Here is a 10,611-nt window from a genome sequence, read left to right on the forward strand (position 1 = left end):
TCTCTATTTCCAGTCCAGCTCTGTAGGTGGAGGACTCTCTGCAGCAATGTCACTATTCAGTGGTTAATAAATACATTCTTCTGATAGAGTAAAAACTAACCACCCACAAAGGAGATATCTGTTAAGTATTGATTGTTTTAGAGTGTAGAGACCCTGATAGCATCACATATTTTAATATACTATTTACAGTGGGCATGAATGGAAAGGAAAAGAAAAGAAATATAGATAAGCAGTCACAGCAAGACTAGTGATTAGAATTCAGCTGCCAGATAGGAAGTGGAAAAGAGTGACAGACGTAGGAGTGGGAATAGCCGAAGCAAAGCAAAAATTGGAAAGGGAGGGGAGACATGGAAGTTTTGGTTAATGGTAGACTAAAAAGACAAAGAGCAGAGAAAGATACCCACATACTATAAACCATGTCCACCTCTGGGTTTTAATGGAGGTATTTGGAAAAGGAAAGATGTAGTTTATGAGAAAGAAAGAAGAAAAACGAAGGAAGGAAAAGAACAAAAGAAAATGCAAAGTGTTAAAAGGCATGTGTATATAGTGCTGTTGACGGTGCTACCTTGCTACATGGACCTTGAGCATTACATAGATCAGGAAAAGCTGTAGGGGGATGAGAGCTAGGCGGCACTATATAATAATGAAATCACTAGCCTGAGTGTTGTTTCTCTTCTCCAAGCTGCTACGTTTCTGTGTGTTATCTTGCTAAATTTGTTCCATGGTGATGTTTCTTTACCAGTCCAATATTTCATGGGGATTCCCAGCTTCACTGTTATGTGAACATTTCTTGGGGAGTGGGTGGGGAATTGGCTCTGTTCTGTGAGTGCAGATAGATGAAATGAACTCTGCAATATGGACATATATAGCTGATACAGAAGATAGATGACAGATAATAGATGATAGATAGATAGATAGATAGATAGATAGATAGATAGATAGATAGATAGTAGACAGGAAGGAAGAGAGAAAGATTACAGAAGGATAGATAGATAGAAAATTGATGGATAGATAGAAACAGATGATAGATAGGTGATAAAAGGATGGATAGATAGAAGATGGATGGAGACAGATTATAAATAGATAAACAGATACAGATAGATGATAGATAGAAAGATGAGTAGGTGTATGGATGTATAGACAGACAGACAGATAGCCACTTTTATTTTTTGAATTGGAGTTTCTCACTGAGTCTGAAGATCATCAGGATGACTGGACAATGATCTCCCTCCTGTCTCCTCACCACCAGCATGGGGTCATAAGTACACTCCAGCATACCTGACTCTTTTTATATGGATTCTGGGGATCTAAACTCAGGGCTCCATGTGCAGCAGGTGCTTTACTTAGCAAGCTATCTCCACATTTTCTATGGCTTTCTAGGTGTTCTGACCCCAGCTGAAGAAATTCTATCCCGGGACTGGCAGGCTTACCTGCTCTTATTCCAGAGATCTCCCTATCCTCACCATCTTTATAGATCTTAACAAAAGCAACTCCACATTCACATATTTTTAGCCTGTTCCATGAGATTTTATTTAAGGCACAGTTTCCAAATTTAAAATGCTAAGTTACTCAGATGCACCTCAGATAGTCTTTATGCAGCCTTCTTTTGCAACATCACTTACTAATTCCCCCAGATGTCCTGAGCGGAATTCATTATATCTATTTTACCAACAGGAGGGAAATAATATTTGAAAAGGCACTTTGTGGGAGGAGAAGAGGAGAACGGGCTGGGGAGAGTTGAGTTGTGAAATTGTTAAACTGTATGTTTCCAGCATGTTCTGAAGAAGTCCACTGATCCAGGAGTCTCAGAAGGAGGAGAGTCTGAAGTCCAGAGTGCATAGTGTGATCTGATAGGGAAGTAAGCTTTAGAGATTTTTAAGAAAGAGAATGAATCATAGGTCTGGGTGCAGCAATGAGGAGGCAGATATCTACCCACCCCCCCCCATTCCCAGAAGAGACAGGAGGGATGTGAGAGAAAATGTGACTTCTGAGGAACATGATACCAGTCAGAAAAAATGGGGAATTTTCAAAAAATGGCATTGATATAGAGTTGTGCTGATGACTGACCAAGAACTCCAGGAGGTGTGGTGGAGGGATTTTAGAAATTGAGTGGAAGTAAGAAATGGGCTCACAAAAAGATGATGCAGAACTGGGCGATGGTGGGACACACCTTTTACCCAGTTCTCCATGAGTTCAAAGCCAGCCTTGTCTACAGAGATAGTTTGAAGACAGCCATGACAGTTACACAGAGAAACCCCTCTTGAGGAACAAAAAAGAAGGAGGAGAAGGAGGAGAAGAAGAAGAAAAAGAGGAAGAGGAGGAGGAGGAGCTATGGGAATAACTAGAAATATGGGGGTTGTAAGACTTTTCTCTTTCTTGATGGTTCTAGCAGAACTATGAGTACAAAGAGGAATAAGGGGTCTTTGAAAACACAGATAATTAGGATTTCCACTTGACACTTAGTGATGGTGTAATTTCATCTATAGAGGGATGAACTTACACTAAATCCTTCAAACAGCATAGAAAGTCTAGAGAGATAGACTCTTCCCAATGAAGATACAAAGACCCAATAGGCTGCCCTGACTCTAAGTATCATGAGTGATTCCTCCTGACATCTGCCAGCGCAAGCAGAACTGGAATTTAACAAAATATAGAGCCAAGTGATGAAAGAACTACCTCTCAATCCCCTTTCAAAATTTCCATGGTAAGAGATTCTGATTGGTCCAGTTTATGTCTGAGTCTAATTGGCTGTGACCAGAGCCTATAGGTATGGTAGGCTTTGTTGTATAAAATAACACCCACAAGTTACCAGTGTTATGGAGGGAGACAGAAAAGGGGTCTATCTACTAGACAATACTCTAATAATGAACACCAGGGGTTTGATCAAAAGAAGAGATTGAAAAGATTGATATTCATCATGTAACGTGACAGACATAGAAACATTGATGGGACATGGCACATGGGATTGTCAAACATTTTTGATGGTCCCTACTTGATTAAATGTTTGACAGCATTGAACCTTCAAAGTCTTTCCCTTCCCTAAACTCCATGAAGTAACGTTTTGTTACCAAAGAGGAATTAAGACTTTTGTGATGCAGGATTAAGAGGAAAGGGAGAAAGATGTCCTGAGAGTGCTAATAGCTTCTGGAAGAAAGAAAGTTCAAAGCATACTTGTGTGTACTCCCTGTTACTCTCCAATGTCTAATAACCACAAGAACATGATGCCAACCATTTTGAAACATTTATCGTCACTGGTGGGTATTCTTGTACTGAGACACCAAGCTCCAGGCAGGTCACGAGGTTGTGACTTTGATGAATTCCAGCATCTTGGGATGGAAAGCTAGGCTCCTTTAAGCAGGGGGGGAAATGGGCAGCTAAGGACAGACATCTCATGTGTCTGGATGTGCACACCTGGACATCTAAGTAATAGTGGAGTTAATTAGTGACATCCAAAGAGAAGGGCAAGCCAACTCTGGTAGACTGGGCCCCTTAAGTCATAGCATTGAAATGCACAGAAAGAAGGCAGACACGGTGAGCTGAAATGGGAAGAATTGTGTGATCTCGTATGAAAGAAGCCAGAGAAGAGTATTCCAGGAGCAAACTGTACAATTTTCATCCTACACAGGATTAGCATGCATGGATATATACCCTTGGTGGGTATCTGGGCAACCGTCTCCTGGGGAACTCGTCTTAAAGATAGTTGGCTCTGTTACTAAAACAATTTCTTTGTTATAGGTAGTTCTCAGTGTGTGTGGGAATGGCATTACCTGCAAAGGGGAAAATAGTTTCAAGGAGGACTTTTTGAAAGTTCCTCCTTTTGTATAAGTGCATATATATGCAGACATAGATGTAATAAGGACACCAGAATAATTAAAACCTTAATTTTGCAGACATGGTATCTAATGATTGGAGAAAATTAAGTTTAATTAAGTTTCCTTAATTAAAAAATATTCAAAACAACAGTACGTGTTAATCTGCAGTTAACCATTAATTTCCTATATAGGATTTAAGAATAAAATAGCAGATTAGAAGCTAATTCTCTGAAACCCAGTGAAAGACAAGACAGAATAAAAAAAAGATTTCTATGAGAGGAGCTGATGAACAAAGCAATAAGCCTCTGTGAGGTATTCCACAGAAAAGCATCTAGGAGCGGTTAACTGAAGCTCTGTTCTCCCCTGGATGACGATGCTGCAAGAACAGTTACCTGGAGAGAGCCTGGCCAGGGCCTGGATGTACCACAAGTAGAGTTGAGTAGTGTGGCCGGATAGCCTGAGGGTGAGACTCTCCACTGGCACCCTGGAGTAAATAGCAGGAGAAGAAACCACCCAGACCTCAGCCTGGGTCTCGTGACATCATGGTAAAGGAAGAAAAGTGGCAGTCTCCTTAAGCTGAGCAAGTAAATGTGCTGTCCAGAAAGGGAATGCCCAGCAACTAAGGTGGGCCTCATAACCACCACCGCCCACCAAGTGTCAGCCACAGGAAGCCCCACATGGAAACCAAGAATCCCAAAACAGATAGGAGTAGGAGGTTGTAACTGACAAGGAGCAGGGGCTGTCTAAGACTAGGGAATTCCAGCAGAAGTGGAGTCCCACCCAGAATTCTCTGGCAGCAAGAGAGACACACCCACTGAACTAGTGTAAATTACTGAGACTCTAGGCCCTCACCCTACACCACTACAAAGATGTCACTGGAACTGACAAGATGTACTACTGTTGGTTAGGAGCACTAGATGCTCTTGCAGAGGATGTAGGTCCAATCCCTGGCTCCCACACGGCAGCTCACAGGCATCTGTAACTTCAGTTTCCCAGGAACATGTATCTTCTTATGGCCTCCCCACGTACTACAGGCACATGGCACAGATATACATGCAGGCAAATTACCCAATTAAAAATTTTGGTGGGGCATAGTGGCATGTGCCTTTTATCTCAGAACCTGGGAGACAAAAGCAGGGGGGTATCCATGAATTCCAGGCCAGCCAGGGCTACGTAGTGAGATGCTTTCTCAAAATAAATAAATAAAATGTATTCATCATCCATGATATGGAAAGTTGCATACATATTTATCAAATCATCTCTCCTTAAGACTTCCTGTATCTACTAGTGAGGTGTCTAAAAGCATCCAGTAGAATCCAGTCCTTAGTGGTAACACAATAGGCAGTTGATAGTGCTCTCTAGACTAAGGAAACTGATGGGTCCCAGCTTCAATCATAACACTGAGGACCAGAGAGAAACCCCGCCTTCCTGGCTCTTGTATATCAAATAAACTTATTTAACTACAAATGCTTATGAGTCTAGGTCAGGGTAGTTTGATAAGATTCTACGTAGTTCTTGTGGAATATAAAGCATTTAACCATTATTTTCCCAAGGATCTGAGCACTAATTCTTCAATGCAGTCTAATTTTTTTTCATATTTTGTCACACTCTCCTAAGTTCTGATGCTAAGCTAAGCTGAGGTCTGCTGAGACCTTGACCTGCTTTTAAGCCTTTGGCACCAGAGTTAAAAACTGTGTTTTATGAAGGACTATGAACTGGCACATAAAATTTGTCGTTGTGCTATCCACATGATACACTTCCAATAATAAGCTGTCTTCCTTGTTTACTCTTCCTTTGTTTAAGGAAGTTGAAAATGAGAATAACGAAAGCAATGGCTACTTAAAACAAATCACAATTCCAAAAAAAAAAAAGGTCAGTTGCATAAGAACTGAGCTGTTCTTTTGCTGTTTGCTATGTTGTATTTAGTTTTAAGTAACTGTTCCTTCATGGGGCAAGTGAGGCTTGTCCCAAGCACAATAGCTAATCAAGTGGCTGGATTTCAATCCCAGGGACAATTATGATTTTACTTCCTGCCTTTGTTTATGCCCCTTTCTTGAATCGGAATTTACTTTCTCTTTCTGATATGCAAAGCACTTTTTAACTATGAAAAATAAATTTTACATAGTTTTCCTCATATAATGAGTGAAAAAGGGAGAAAGAGAGAAAAGAAAGGGATGGGGGAGTGAGGGAGAGAGGGAGGAAGGGAAGGAAGGAGGGAGGGAGGGAGAAGAGAGAAAGAGACTATAGTGTTTGCAAAAACAAAAGATAAAATGTCCATGGACCCCTGTTCATGGAAATAGAGAACTCTCAACTCTGTCTAAAGAGAAAGATATTATTTGGAAATGTATGTGCACTGGGAAAAGGCATTTCATATCATTTAGAATAATATGAGGAAGTAGTTCAACAAAAGAGACAGTGAGTGCAGAGACATCGCAAGAAACCAGGGCTCATGCTATGAATAGACGCATCAAGGGGTAGAAAGTGTAAAGCCATCATTACTTTGGAAGTAGAGTCTGCTCTTGACATTTAGGAGCTGCTAAACACTTGCATGTGTTTAAGGACAGGCTCAAGGCCAGTTTCTATAGGAAGTATTAGGACAGCAGCCCCTAAGATGAACTTGGATAATGAAACAATGGCAATACAAAAAGGGCCTAAATAGAGGCCTAGAGGACAGGGATTACAGTGACAGGAATGACAACTGTGTTACAAAGATTGGAAGAGAGATCCTGGCTTCATTAACAGACTACAAGAAGTAGAAGGGTAAAGACTTCTAGCTGATCCAGGAGAGCAAGATACCAGGTAAAACACACCCTTCTTTTTTTAACCACCTAGAACACCAGAACCATAAAAATGAGCCCAAACCTAACTCAAAGTCAAAGCTGCCAATTGGAAGTGAATGTGAAGTCTTACCAAAAAAATGGGATCTTTTCTTTTTCCTTTTTTTTCTTTAAATTAGAAACAAGCTTGTTTTACATATCAATCCCAGTTCCCTCTCCCTCCCTTCCCTCCTCCCCTCTCCCCCACTATACCCCTAACCCATCTCCCTTCTGCTCCTCAGGGAGGATGAGGCCTTCAATGGGGGAGTCTTCAAAGTCTCTCACATCATTTGGAGCAGGGCTTAGACCCTTCCCTGTATGTCTAGGCTGAGAGAGTATCCCTCTATGTGGAGTGGTCTCCCAGAGTTAACTCGTATACTAGCGATAAATATAGATCCACTACCAGAGGCTCCATAGATTAAGCTGACATCCAAGTTCAGGGGGTCTGGAACAATCCTATACTTGTTTCCCAGCTATCAATCTGGGTTCCATGAGCTCCCTATTGTTCAGGTCAGCTGTTTCTGTGGGTTTCTCCAGCCTGGTCTTGATCCCATTGCTCATCACTCCTTCCTCTCTGCAACTGTATTCCAGAGTTCGACTCAGTGTTTAGCTGTGGGTGTCTGCTTCTGCTTCCATTAGTTACTGGATGAAGGCTCTAGGATGGCATACAAGGTAGTTATCAGTCTCTTTAAACCAATAATGGCCCCCTATATTATGGTATCTCTTTTCTTGCTCTCCTCTATTCTTCCCCTGACTCAATCTTCCTGATCCCTCAGGTCCTCCTCTCCCCTCTTCTTCTCCCCATCTCTTTCCCCTAACTCCCTATCCCCTCCCCCCATGCTCCCAAATTAGCTCAAGAGATCTTGTCCCTTTCCCCTTCTCCGGGGAACCATATATGTCTCTCTTACAGTCCTCTTTGTTTCCTAGCTTCTCTGGAGGTATGGATTGTAGGCTGGTAAACCTTTGCTCTATGTCTAAAATCATATATGAGTGAATACATACCATGTTTGTCTTTTTGTGATTGGGTTACCTCACTGAGGATGGTTTCTTCTACTTTCATCCATTTGCCAGCAAGTTTCAAGATTCCATTGTTTTTTTCAGAGTAGTACTCCACTGTGTAAATGTACCACATTTTCTGTATCCATTCTTCAGTTGAGGAGCATCTAGGTTGCTTCCAGGTTCTGGCTATTACAAATAATGCTGCTATGAACAGAGTTGAGCAGCTGTCCTTGCTGTATGAATGTGAATCTTTTGGGTATATGCCTAAGAGTGGAATTGCTGGATCTTGTAATAGACTGACTAAATGATGGGATCTTTTCAAGACAGATGGTGACACTATCCAGGAAGCTCACTGGGGGCAGGATTTGAACTCCTGGCAGGCAGCAAATAATGAGGCAGTTGCCCTGACAGGGATGGGAAAAGCTTAAGTAGCTTCAACAGCATACGAATTTCCCAGAGCCAGGGTAGAAAATATTTACCTGTAATATTTTTTTTTGTTTTTTTTTAAAGAGCCCTATAAGAAACTGCTTTGAAAACTCTCCATTGAAAATCTTGATGCTGGAACACAAATCACTCTAAGTGGCACAGGCAACCCATGACAAAGGTCACAACACACATAGACCAGTAGGTCAGCAGGAGAGAGTCTGGTGAAGAAAATCATACCTGTGAAACAGATGCAAATGGGTCCAGTAAAAGATAAGTTGTCAGTGAATGAACAATTAAACCTGAAAGACCAGGGAAGTGGTTTAAAAAAATGCTATGGCCATTTGCCTTATCTTTCTTAAACCAAGGAATTAGATTAGGCCTTGGAGCAGAAAGTCTGCTACTGAGTGGCCCAAGAAAGGGTAGAACCAGAGAAGCAAACACCCAAACTTCTCTCCTTCAAAGCTCTGACCAGTCTCTGAACCACACATTGACAGGACAAATTAAAAAATGCCAGCCAAGAAGGAGCTTATACCTGAGCTGCCAATCACTGCACTAATGAGAACATGGGATTTACATCTAGTTAGTCAATTACTGGCGAAAACCAAAATGTCAACCTTTTGTGAAGCAATATAACAGAGCCCACAGAGTACTTGTAGTGAACCAGTGTTCAAGGTTATGGAGCTACAACACTTCACAATTATCCAAGTGAAAGGCTAAGGATGTAAACGAAGACAAAGACAGCGGCTCATTCTTACAAGGAGAATGGAGTTTATATTAACAAGAGTGGAACCTTATATACCAGTGGCAGGCATGGTGGAAAACCACCAAGGCCTTCCGGCAAAGGGTGGACCAAAAACAGGAATTAGCATTTAGACAATAAGGATGGATAGACAATGGGAACTTGCATGCAGGCCTTACTAGGAGGAGGGGGATAAGAGGTGTTTTTCTAGAAGCTCCTAGTCACAAGCTGGTCAACAGACCCCCATGGGGGAGGGTACAACACTTGTAATTTCCATAACCCTGTCCAAAATTACTCAACAAGGAGTCTAGAAAGTGTAAACTACCTTCAAGGGAAAAGACAAAGAAATGTCAACTCTGAGGTGACCTAATTGTAGGAATTATCAGGTACGGAGTGTAGAAAAAGCATAGTTCTGTTCAGTCTCCCCAAAGTAAGTGCTCACTTAATAAATAGCCTTCGTAACAGAGTGAGAGCAGCAGAAAAAAAGAGTCTGTGAACTCAAATTCTAAGCAACAAGAATCAGTCAGGTAGAAACAGAAAAGGAGAAGGAAAACAGGAAAGACTATAAGAAAGAGAAGGAAGGGAAGAGAGAGATTATCCTTTGCAAAACAAGGCTCGGGAGAGCTATAGAATGAATTCAAGCATCTATATGGAAAACTGAAGTCCCAGAGAGAAAATAGAGGATGAAGCTAGACATCATCAAACATAAGACACAAACTCTGTGTAGATATAATTGGAAAGCAGAAACTTGAGGAAAACTGTAAATTTGCATGTCCAAAAGACTTAGGGAAGTCCAAACATGATTAACTGGAACATAACAGTGCCTAAGCACATCACAATCAAACTACTGAAAATAGAATAAAAGGACATCATTAAATTAGACAGAGGAGTTACACACGGGAAAATAATTTAAGTGACTCTGTACTTTACAATAGAAGTCATGAGGAAAAGAAAAAAACACTATCCTTAATCTATTTAAAATGAATACACTATTGATTTAGCATTCTAAATCCAGCAAGAATAAGGCAAAATAAAGAATTTTCCATGATTTAATTTTCACATAATGCAAATAAACAACAACAAAGTCACATCAATGGTCTCCCAAGGGTAGGGACAATGGAAGAAATTGAACACCAGGGATGTGGGGACTCTTTTAGGAGTGATGAGAGTATACCATGTGTTCATTGTCATTGTTGTTTACTGTGTGTGTATAAGTGTTGAACAATACCCTAAATGAGTGGCGTTCATGCTACATCAATCATTTGTTGAAGAATATTCATGTTTCATTATTATAGATTTGAAAAGTGAAAAGGTTACATGAGGGTTCTGCTTTTTCTTAATTATCTTTTTATGTTGCTTATGTTCCATTATAATAATGACTACTATAATTTTTTTACAAAGTCAATAAATTAATTTTGAAAGTAAATGTATAGTGAGGAAATAGGAAACAATATGGCAGGGCATACTTTTATAAGATTAATAGCAAATGAAAACAAAAACAGTTATTGTATGGAATATCAGAAAAGAGGAAGAATTTTTACAAAAGAGAAAACAATCTGCAGAGATGAAAAGCAGAAATGCAGAGGGACCCTGCACTTTGTCCTCACACGTTCCTGAACCATGCCTTCCCCCGTGGCAGCTACTGCAATCCACGAAACAAATCTATGCAAATATGTACACAGATTTTCCATTAACCCAGGTCGTTTCCTCTTCACTGTAGCCAAGAAGAACTGATAACTGCTTCCAAGAAGGGGAAACAACCTTGCAAAATAGATCATTTCAGTATTCAAAATGCTACATTAGGTATGTGTCCAATAGA

This window comes from Mesocricetus auratus, unplaced genomic scaffold (genome assembly GCF_017639785.1).
Source record: "Mesocricetus auratus isolate SY011 unplaced genomic scaffold, BCM_Maur_2.0 Super-Scaffold_100021, whole genome shotgun sequence".
Classification (NCBI taxonomy): Eukaryota; Metazoa; Chordata; class Mammalia; order Rodentia; family Cricetidae; genus Mesocricetus; species Mesocricetus auratus.